This window comes from Coffea eugenioides, unplaced genomic scaffold, assembly GCF_003713205.1.
Source record: "Coffea eugenioides isolate CCC68of unplaced genomic scaffold, Ceug_1.0 ScVebR1_1921;HRSCAF=2858, whole genome shotgun sequence".
Taxonomy (NCBI): Eukaryota; Viridiplantae; Streptophyta; class Magnoliopsida; order Gentianales; family Rubiaceae; genus Coffea; species Coffea eugenioides.
The window spans coordinates 1-9,597 of NW_020862361.1; the positions used below are offsets into that span (position 1 = coordinate 1).

General features: G+C 42.9%; 14 non-coding genes and 4 pseudogenes across 14 annotated transcripts; all 18 read left to right on the top strand.

Annotated features, from left to right (window-relative positions):
- Nucleotides 1–27: 27 nt before the first annotated feature.
- Nucleotides 28–146, top strand: LOC113756050. The gene has a single exon (XR_003465837.1). It is a non-coding gene; the product is annotated as a 5S ribosomal RNA (ribosomal RNA).
- A 417-nt stretch (nucleotides 147–563) lies between these two features.
- On the top strand, nucleotides 564–682 carry LOC113756051. Its single transcript, XR_003465838.1, has one exon. It is a non-coding gene; the product is annotated as a 5S ribosomal RNA (ribosomal RNA).
- Nucleotides 683–1,095: 413 nt separating this feature from the next.
- Nucleotides 1,096–1,214, top strand: LOC113756042. The gene has a single exon (XR_003465829.1). It is a non-coding gene; the product is annotated as a 5S ribosomal RNA (ribosomal RNA).
- A 412-nt stretch (nucleotides 1,215–1,626) lies between these two features.
- On the top strand, nucleotides 1,627–1,744 carry LOC113756052 (annotated as a pseudogene).
- Nucleotides 1,745–2,158: 414 nt separating this feature from the next.
- Nucleotides 2,159–2,277, top strand: LOC113756047. Its single transcript, XR_003465834.1, has one exon. It is a non-coding gene; the product is annotated as a 5S ribosomal RNA (ribosomal RNA).
- A 414-nt stretch (nucleotides 2,278–2,691) lies between these two features.
- Nucleotides 2,692–2,810, top strand: LOC113756045. Its single transcript, XR_003465832.1, has one exon. It is a non-coding gene; the product is annotated as a 5S ribosomal RNA (ribosomal RNA).
- Nucleotides 2,811–3,225: 415 nt separating this feature from the next.
- On the top strand, nucleotides 3,226–3,344 carry LOC113756058. The gene has a single exon (XR_003465840.1). It is a non-coding gene; the product is annotated as a 5S ribosomal RNA (ribosomal RNA).
- A 412-nt stretch (nucleotides 3,345–3,756) lies between these two features.
- On the top strand, nucleotides 3,757–3,875 carry LOC113756053. The gene has a single exon (XR_003465839.1). It is a non-coding gene; the product is annotated as a 5S ribosomal RNA (ribosomal RNA).
- A 412-nt stretch (nucleotides 3,876–4,287) lies between these two features.
- On the top strand, nucleotides 4,288–4,406 carry LOC113756046. Its single transcript, XR_003465833.1, has one exon. It is a non-coding gene; the product is annotated as a 5S ribosomal RNA (ribosomal RNA).
- Nucleotides 4,407–4,817: 411 nt separating this feature from the next.
- On the top strand, nucleotides 4,818–4,936 carry LOC113756060. Its single transcript, XR_003465842.1, has one exon. It is a non-coding gene; the product is annotated as a 5S ribosomal RNA (ribosomal RNA).
- A 416-nt stretch (nucleotides 4,937–5,352) lies between these two features.
- Nucleotides 5,353–5,471, top strand: LOC113756048. Its single transcript, XR_003465835.1, has one exon. It is a non-coding gene; the product is annotated as a 5S ribosomal RNA (ribosomal RNA).
- Nucleotides 5,472–5,885: 414 nt separating this feature from the next.
- On the top strand, nucleotides 5,886–6,004 carry LOC113756044. The gene has a single exon (XR_003465831.1). It is a non-coding gene; the product is annotated as a 5S ribosomal RNA (ribosomal RNA).
- A 422-nt stretch (nucleotides 6,005–6,426) lies between these two features.
- Nucleotides 6,427–6,549, top strand: LOC113756056 (annotated as a pseudogene).
- Nucleotides 6,550–6,965: 416 nt separating this feature from the next.
- LOC113756049 lies at nucleotides 6,966–7,084 on the top strand. The gene has a single exon (XR_003465836.1). It is a non-coding gene; the product is annotated as a 5S ribosomal RNA (ribosomal RNA).
- A 415-nt stretch (nucleotides 7,085–7,499) lies between these two features.
- LOC113756043 lies at nucleotides 7,500–7,618 on the top strand. Its single transcript, XR_003465830.1, has one exon. It is a non-coding gene; the product is annotated as a 5S ribosomal RNA (ribosomal RNA).
- Nucleotides 7,619–8,030: 412 nt separating this feature from the next.
- On the top strand, nucleotides 8,031–8,152 carry LOC113756055 (annotated as a pseudogene).
- Nucleotides 8,153–8,579: 427 nt separating this feature from the next.
- Nucleotides 8,580–8,698, top strand: LOC113756057 (annotated as a pseudogene).
- A 411-nt stretch (nucleotides 8,699–9,109) lies between these two features.
- Nucleotides 9,110–9,228, top strand: LOC113756059. The gene has a single exon (XR_003465841.1). It is a non-coding gene; the product is annotated as a 5S ribosomal RNA (ribosomal RNA).
- Nucleotides 9,229–9,597: the final 369 nt, after the last annotated feature.

The following is a 9,597-nucleotide window of genomic DNA, read 5'->3' on the forward strand; positions in this document are numbered from 1 at the left end:
AAAGGAATAAAGCGAAAGGAAAATGGCGGGTGCGATCATACCAGCATTAATGCACCGGATCCCATCAGAACTCCGAAGTTAAGCGTGCTTAGGCGAGAGTAGTACTAGGATGGGTGACCCCCTGCAAAGTCCTCGAGTTGCACCCCTCTCTTTTTTGTTTCGAAATCGAAATTTCCTATTCGTTCTTTATCCTGTAGTAATTTAGCTCCGTCGGAACGATTGCTTTATATTTTGCTTCTTGTCGAAGCATGAAGGCGGGTCTGAAGGCGCGAGACAAATCAGGAACGGTACGGCTCGATCAAAGCCCGGATCGTCGCTCAAATTTGTCGGCACAAATGTATCACCGCAAGCGTGAAGGATTGATTCATGAATAATTTAGAGTGCGGGGATGAGGGAAAAAAATAAGGTGCAAATCAATAACAAAAAAAAATATAAAGACTAAATAAATAAAAGGATAAGAGAAAATGCTGGTATTGACGCGCTTAAAAAGAATTCGTCTAGAAAAGCCACACTGCTTTCAGGACTGCGGGTATAGTTTAAGAATAAAGCGAAAGGAACATGGCGGGTGCGATCATACCAGCACTAATGCACCGGATCCCATCAGAACTCCGAAGTTAAGCGTGCTTAGGCGAGAGTAGTACTAGGATGGGTGACCCCCGGCAAAGTCCTCGAGTTGCACCCCTCTCTTTTTTGTTTCGAAATCGAAATTTCCTATTCGTTCTTTATCCTGTAGTAATTTAGCTCCGTCGGAACGATTGCTTTATATTTTGCCTCTTGTCGAAGCATGAAGGCGGGTCTGAAGGCGCGAGACAAATCAGGAATGGTACGGCTCGATCAAAGCCCGGATCGTCGCTCAAATTTGTCGGCGCAAATGTATCACCGCAAGCGTGAAGGATTGATTTCATGATAATTTAGAGTTGCGGGATGAGGGAAAAAAATAAGGTGCATATCAATAACAAAAAAAATATAAAGTAAGTAAATAAAAGGATAAGAGGAAAATGCTTGTATTGACGCTTAAAAAGAATTTCGGTCTAGAAAGCCACACTGCTTCGCAGGACGGGGTATTTTAAAAGAATTAAGCGAAAGGAACATGGCGGGTGCGATCATACCAGCACTAATGCACCGGATCCCATCAGAACTCCGAAGTTAAGAGTGCTTGGGCGAGAGTAGTACTAGGATGGGTGACCCCCTGGGAAGTCCTCGTGTTGCACCCCTCTTTTTTTTGTTTCGAAATCCAAATTTCCTATTCGTTCTTTATCCTGTAGTAATTTAGCTCCGTCGGAACGATTGCTTTATATTTTGCTTCTTATCGAAGCATGAAGGCGGGTCTGAAGGCGCGAGACAAATCAGGAACGGTACGGCTCGATCAAAGCCCGGATCGTCGCTCAAATTTGTAGGGGCGCAAATGTATCACCGCAACCGTGAAGGATCTATTCATGATAATTAGAGGTTGCGGGATGAGGGAAAAATGAGGGTGCAAATCAATTAACAAAATAAATATAAAGTAAATAAAAAAGATAAGAGGAAATATGGCTTGAATCGAAGCTTAAAATGAATTTCGGTTAGAAAAGGCCACACAGTGTCGAGCACGGGTGGTTTAAAAGAATAAAGCGAAAGGAACATGGCGGGTGCGCATCATACCGCACTAATGCACCGGATCCCATCAGCAACTCCGAAGTTAAGCGTGCTTGGGCGAGAGTAGTACTAGGATGGGTGACCCCCTGGGAAGTCCTCGTTGCACCCCTCTCTTTTTTGTTTCGAAATCCAAATTTCCTATTCGTTCTTTATCCTGTAGTAATTTAGCTCCGTCGGAACGATTGCTTTATGTTTTGCTTCTTGTCGAAGCATGAAGGCGGGTCTGAAGGCGCGAGACAAATCAGGAACGGTACGGCTCGATCAAAGCCCGGATCGTCGCTCAAATTTGTGGGCGCAAATGTATCACCGCAAGCGTGAAGGATTGATTTCATGATAATTTAGAGTTGCGGGATGAGGGAAAAAAATAGGGTGCAAATCAATAACAAAAGAAATATAAAGTAAATAATAAAAGGATAAGAGGAAAATGCTTTGAATTGAAGCTTAAAATGAATTTCGGTCTAGAAAAGACACACTGTTTCGCAGCACGGGGTGGTTTAAAAGAATAAAGCGAAAGGAACATGGCGGGTGCGATCATACCAGCACTAATGCACCGGATCCCATCAGAACTCCGAAGTTAAGCGTGCTTGGGCGAGAGTAGTACTAGGATGGGTGACCCCCTGCAAAGTCCTCGAGTTGCACCCCTTTCTTTTTTGTTTCGAAATCGAAATTTCCTATTCGTTCTTTATCCTGTAGTAATTTAGCTCCGTCGGAACGATTGCTTTATATTTTGCTTCTTGTCGAAGCATGAAGGCGGGTCTGAAGGCGCGAGACAAATCAGGAACGGTACGGTTCGATCAAAGCCCGGATCGTCGCTCAAATTTGTGGGCGCAAATGTATCACCGCAAGCGTGAAGGATTGATTTCATGATAATTTAGAGTTGCGGGATGAGAGAAAAAAATAAGGTGCATATCAATAACAAAAAAAATATAAAGTAAATAAATAAAAGGATAAGAGGAAAATGCTTGAATCGAAGCTTAAAATGAATTTCGGTCTAGAAAAGCCACACTGTTTCGCAGCACGGGGTGGTTTAAAAGAATAAAGCGAAAGGAACATGGCGGGTGCGATCATACCAGCACTAGTGCACCGGATCCCATCAGAACTCCGAAGTTAAGCGTGTTTGGGCGAGAATAGTACTAGGATGGGTGACCCCCTGGGAAGTCCTCGTGTTGCACCCCTCTCATTTTTGTTCGGAAATCCAAATTTCCTATTCGTTCTTTATCCTGTAGTAATTTAGCTCCGTCGGAACGATTGCTTTATATTTTGCTTCTTGTCGAAGCATGAAAGCGGGTCTGAAGGCGCGAGACAAATCAGGAACGGTACGGCTCGATCAAAGCCCGGATCGTCGATCAAATTTGTCGGCGCAAATGTATCACCGCAAGCGTGAAGGATTGATTTCATGATAATTTAGAGTTGCGGGATGAGGGAAAAAAATAGGTTGCAAATCAATAACAAAAAAAAATATAAAGTAAATAAATAAAAGGATAAGAGGAAAATGCTTGAATTGAAGCTTAAAATGAATTTCGGTCTAAAAAAGCCACACTGTTTCGCAGCACGGGGTAGTTTAAAAGAATAAAGCGAAAGGAACATGGCGGGTGCGATCATACCAGCACTAGTGCACCGGATCCCATCAGAACTCCGAAGTTAAGCGTGCTTGGGCGAGAGTAGTACTAGGATGGGTGACCCCTTGGGAAGTCCTCGTGTTGCACCCCTTTTTTTTTTTTCGAAATCCAAATTTCCTATTCGTTCTTTATCCTGTAGTAATTTAGCTCCGTCAGAACGATTGCTTTATATTTTGCTTCTTGTCGAAGCATGAAGGCGGGTCTGAAGGCGCGAGACAAATCAGGAACGGTATTGCTCGATCAAAGTCCGGATCGTCGCTCAAATTTGTCGACGCAAATGTATCACCGCAAGCGTGAAGAATTGATTTCATGATAATTTAGAGTTGCGGGATGAGGGAAAAAATAGGGTGCAAATCAATAACAAAAAGAAATATAAAGTAAATAAATAAAAGTATAAGAGGAAAATGCTTGAATTGACGCTTAAAATTAATTTCGGTCTAGAAAAGCCACACTGCTTCGCAGGACGGGGTATTTTAAAAGAATTAAGCGAAAGGAACAATGCGGGTGCGATCATACCAGCACTAATGCACCGGATCCCATCAGAACTCCGAAGTTAAGCGTGCTTGGGCGAGAGTAGTACTAGGATGGGTGACCCCCTGGGAAGTCCTCGTGTTGCACTCTCATTTTTGTTTCGAAATCCAAATTTCCTATTCGTTCTTTATCCTGTAGTAATTTAGCTCCGTCGGAACGATTGCTTTATATTTTGCTTCTTGTCGAAGCATGAAGGCGGGTCTGAAGGCGCGAGACAAATCAGGAACGGTATTGCTCGACCAAAGCCCGGATCGTCGCTCAAATTTGTCGGCGCAAATGAATCACCGCAAGCGTGAAGAATTGATTTCATGATAATTTAGAGTTGCGGGATGAGGGAAAAAAATAGGGTGCAAATCAATAACAAAAAGAAATATAAAGTAAATAAATAAAAGGATAAGAGGAAAATGCTTGAATTGACGCTTAAAATTAATTTCGGTCTAGAAAAGCCACACTGCTTCGCAGGACGGGGTATTTTAAAAGAATTAAGCGAAAGGAACAATGCGGGTGCGATCATACCAGCACTAATGCACCGGATCCCATCAGAACTCCGAAGTTAAGAGTGCTTGGGCGAGAGTAGTACTAGGATGGGTGACACCCTGGGAAGTCCTCGTGTTGCACTCTCATTTTTGTTTCGAAATCCAAATTTCCTATTCGTTCTTTATCCTGTAGTAATTTAGCTCCGTCGGAACGATTGCTTTATATTTTGCTTCTTGTCGAAGCATGAAGGCGGGTCTGAAGGCGCGAGACAAATCAGGAACGGTACGGTTCGATCAAAGCCCGGATCGTCGCTCAAATTTGTGGGCGCAAATGTATCACCGCAAGCGTGAAGGATTGATTTCATGATAATTTAGAGTTGCGGGATGAGGGAAAAAAATAAGGTGCATATCAATAACAAAAAAAATATAAAGTAAATAAATAAAAGGATAAGAGGAAAATGCATGAATCGAAGCTTAAAATGAATTTCGGTCTAGAAAAGCCACACTGTTTCGCAGCACGGGGTGGTTTAAAAGAATAAAGCGAATGGAACATGGCGGGTGCGATCATACCAGCACTAATGCACCGGATCCCATCAGAACTCCGAAGTTAAGCGTGTTTGGGCGAGAATAGTACTAGGATGGGTGACCCCCTGGGAAGTCCTCGTGTTGCACCCCTCTCTTTTTTGTTTCGAAATCCAAATTTCCCATTCGTTCTTTATCCTGTAGTAATTTAGCTCCGTCGGAACGATTGCTTTATATTTTGCTTCTTGTCGAAGCATGAAGGCGGGTCTGAAGGCGCGAGACAAATCAGGAACGGTACGGCTCGATCAAAGCCCGGATCGTCGCTCAAATTTGTGGGCGCAAATGTATCACCGCAAGCGTGAAGGATTGATTTCATGATAATTTAGAGTTGCGGGATGAGGGAAAAAAATAGGGTGCAAATCAATAACAAAAAGAAATATAAAGTAAATAAATAAAAGGATAAGAGGAAAATGCTTGAATTGAAGCTTAAAATGAATTTCGGTCTAGAAAAGACACACTGTTTCGCAGCACGGGGTGGTTTAAAAGAATAAAGCGAAAGGAAACATGGCGGGTGCGATCATACCAGCACTAATGCACCGGATCCCATCAGAACTCCGAAGTTAAGCGTGCTTGGGCGAGAGTAGTACTAGGATGGGTGACCCCCTGCAAAGTCCTCGAGTTGCACCCCTCTCTTTTTTGTTTCGAAATCGAAATTTCCTATTCGTTCTTTATCCTGTAGTAATTTAGCTCCGTCGGAACGATTGCTTTATATTTTGCTTCTTGTCGAAGCATGAAGGCGGGTCTGAAGGCGCGAGACAAATCAGGAACGGTACGGCTCGATCAAAGCCCGGATCGTCGCTCAAATTTGTCGGCGCAAATGTATCACCGCAAGCGTGAAGGATTGATTTCATGATAATTTAGAGTTGCGGGATGAGGGAAAAAAATAAGGTGCATATCAATAACAAAAAAAATATAAAGTAAATAAATAAAAGGATAAGAGGAAAATGCTTGTATTGACGCTTAAAAAGAATTTCGGTCTAGAAAAGCCACACTGCTTTTCAGGACTGGGTAGTTTAAAGGAATAAAGCGAAAGGAAAATGGCGGGTGCGATCATACCAGCATTAATGCACCGGATCCCATCAGAACTCCGAAGTTAAGCGTGCTTAGGCGAGAGTAGTACTAGGATGGGTGACCCCCTGGGAAGTCCTCGTGTTGCACCCCTCTTTTTTTTGTTTCGAAATCCAAATTTCCCATTCGTTCTTTATCCTGTAGTAATTTAGCTCCGTCGGAACGATTGCTTTATATTTTGCTTCTTATCGAAGCATGAAGGCGGGTCTGAAGGCGCGAGACAAATCAGGAACGGTACGGCTCGATCAAAGCCCGGATCGTCGCTCAAATTTGTGGGCGCAAATGTATCACCGCAAGCGTGAAGGATTGATTTCATGATAATTTAGAGTTGCGGGATGAGGGAAAAAAATAAGGTGCAAATCAATAACAAAAAGAAATATAAAGTAAATAAATAAAAGGATAAAGAGGACAAAATGCTTTGATCGAAGCTTAAAATGAATTTCGGTCTAAAGAAAAGCCAACACTGTTTCTCAGCACGGGGTGGTTTAACAGAATAAAGAGAAAGGAACATGGCGGGGTGCGATCATACCAGCACTAATGCATGCAGCCGGATCCCATCAGAACTCCGAAGATTAAGCGTGTTTGGCGAGAATAGTACTAGGATGGGTGACCCCCTGGGAAGTCTCGTGTTGCAGCCCCTCTCCTTTTTTGGTTTCAATCAAATTTCCTAATTCGTTCTTTATCCTGTAGTATTCTAGCTCCGTCGGAACGATTGCTTTTATATTTTGTTTCTTGTCGAAGCATGAAGGCGGGTCTGAAGGCGCGAGACAAATCAGGAACGGTACGGTTCGATCAAAGCCCGGATCGTCGCTCAAATTTGTGGGCGCAAATGTATCACCGCAAGCGTGAAGGATTGATTTCATGATAATTTAGAGTTGCGGGATGAGGGAAAAAAATAAGGTGCATATCAATAACAAAAAAAATATAAAGTAAATAAATAAAAGGATAAGAGGAAAATGCATGAATCGAAGCTTAAAATGAATTTCGGTCTAGAAAAGACACACTGTTTCGCAGCACGGGGTGGTTTAAAAGAATAAAGCGAAAGGAACATGGCGGGTGCGATCATACCAGCACTAATGCACCGGATCCCATCAGAACTCCGAAGTTAAGCGTGCTTGGGCGAGAGTAGTACTAGGATGGGTGACCCCCTGCAAAGTCCTCGAGTTGCACCCCTTTCTTTTTTGTTTCGAAATCGAAATTTCCTATTCGTTCTTTATCCTGTAGTAATTTAGCTCCGTCGGAACGATTGCTTTATATTTTGCTTCTTGTCGAAGCATGAAGGCGGGTCTGAAGGCGCGAGACAAATCAGGAACGGTACGGTTCGATCAAAAATCCCGGATCGTGCCTCAATTTGTGGGCGCAAATGTATCACCGCAAGCGTGAAGGATTGATTTCATGATAATTTAGAGTTGCGGGATGAGGGAAAAAAATAAGGTGCATATCAATAACAAAAAAAATATAAAGTAAATAAATAAAAGGATAAGAGGAAAATGCATGAATCGAAGCTTAAAATGAATTTCGGTCCAGAAAAGCCACACTGTTTCGCAGCACGGGGTGGTTTTAAAGAATAAAGCGAATGGAACATGGCGGGTGCGATCATACCAGCACTAATGCACCGGATCCCATCAGAACTCCGAAGTTAAGCGTGTTTGGGCGAGAATAGTACTAGGATGGGTGACCCCCTGGGAAGTCCTCGTGTTGCACCCCTCTCTTTTTTGTTTCGAAATCCAAATTTCCTATTCGTTCTTTATCCTGTAGTAATTTAGCTCCGTCGGAACGATTGGTTTATATTTTGCTTCTTGTCGAAGCATGAAGGCGGGTCTGAAGGCGTGAGACAAATCAGGAACGGTACGGCTCGATCAAAGCCCGGATCGTCGCTCAAATTTGTCGGCGCAAATGTATCACCGCAAGCGTGAAGGATTGATTTCATGATAATTTAGAGTTGCGGGATGAGGGAAAAAAATAAGGTGCATATCAATAACAAAAAAAATACAAAGTAAATAAATAAAAGGATAAGAGGAATGCTTGTATTGACGCTAAAAAAGAATTTCGGTCTAGAAAAGCCACACTGCTTTCAGGACTGGGGTAGTTTAAAGGAATAAAGCGAAAGGAAAATGGCGGGTGCGATCATAAACCAGCATTATGCACCGGATCCCATCAGAACTCCGAAGTTAAGCGTTGCTTAAGGCGAGAGTAGTACTAGGATGGGTGACCCGCTGGGAAGTCCTCGTGTTGCACCCCTCTCTTTTTTGTTTCGAAATCCAAATTTCCTATTCGTTCTTTATCCTGTAGTAATTTAGCTCCGTCGGAACGATTGCTTTATATTTTGCTTCTTGTCGAAGCGTGAAGGCGGGTCTGAAGGCGCGAGACAAATCAGGAACGGTACGGCTCGATCCAAGCCCGGATCGTCGCTCAAATTTGTCGGCGCAAGATGTACAGCGCGCACGCGTGAAGGATTGATTTCATGATAATTTAGAGTTGCGGGATGAGGGAAAAGATAAAGGTGCATATCATAACACGAAAAAAAATATAAAAATAAAGTAAATAAATAAAAGGGATAAGAGGAAATTGGCTTGAATTCGAAGCTTAAAATGAATTTCGGTCTAGAAAAGCCACACTTGTTTCGCGCACGGGGTGGTTTAAAAGAATAAAGCGAAAGGAACATGGCGGGTGCGATCATAAACCAGCACTAATGCACGCGGATCCATCGAGAACTCCGAAGTTAGCGGTTTGGGCGAGAAAGTACTAGGATGGGTGACCCCCTGGGAAGTCCTCGTGTTGCACCCCTGCTCATTTTTGTTTCGAATCCAAATTTTCTATTCGTTCTTTATCCTGTAGTAATTTAGCTCCGTCGGAACGATTGCTTTATATTTTGCTTTTGTCGAAGCATGAAGGCGGTCTGAAGGCGGAGGACATCAGGAACGGTACAGCTCGATCAAAGCACGGATCGTCGCTCAAATTTGTCGGTGCAAATGTATCACCGCAAGCGTGAAGGATTGATTTCATGATAATTTAGAGTTGCGGGATGAGGGAAAAAAATAGGTTGCAAATCAATAACAAAAAAAAATATAAAGTAAATAAATAAAAGGATAAGAGGAAAATGCTTGAATTGAAGCTTAAAATGAATTTCGGTCTAAAAAAGCCACACTGTTTCGCAGCACGGGGTAGTTTAAAAGAATAAAGCGAAAGGAACATGGCGGGTGCGATCATACCAGCACTAATGCACCGGATCCCATCAGAACTCCGAAGTTAAGCGTGCTTGGGCGAGAGGAGTACTAGGATGGGTGACCCCCTGGGAAGTCCTCGTGTTGCACTCTCATTTTTGTTTCGAAATCCAAATTTCCTATTCGTTCTTTATCCTGTAGTAATTTAGCTCCGTCGGAACGATTGCTTTATATTTTGCTTCTTGTCGAAGCATGAAGGCGGGTCTGAAGGCGCGAGACAAATCAGGAACGGTATTGCTCGACCAAAGCCCGGATCGTCGCTCAAATTTGTCGGCGCAAATGAATCACCGCAAGCGTGAAGAATTGATTTCATGATAATTTAGAGTTGCGGGATGAGGGAAAAAAATAGGGTGCAAATCAATAACAAAAAGAAATATAAAGTAAATAAATAAAAGGATAAGAGAAAAATGCTTGAATTGACGCTTAAAATTAATTTCGGTCTAGAAAAGCCACACTGCTTCG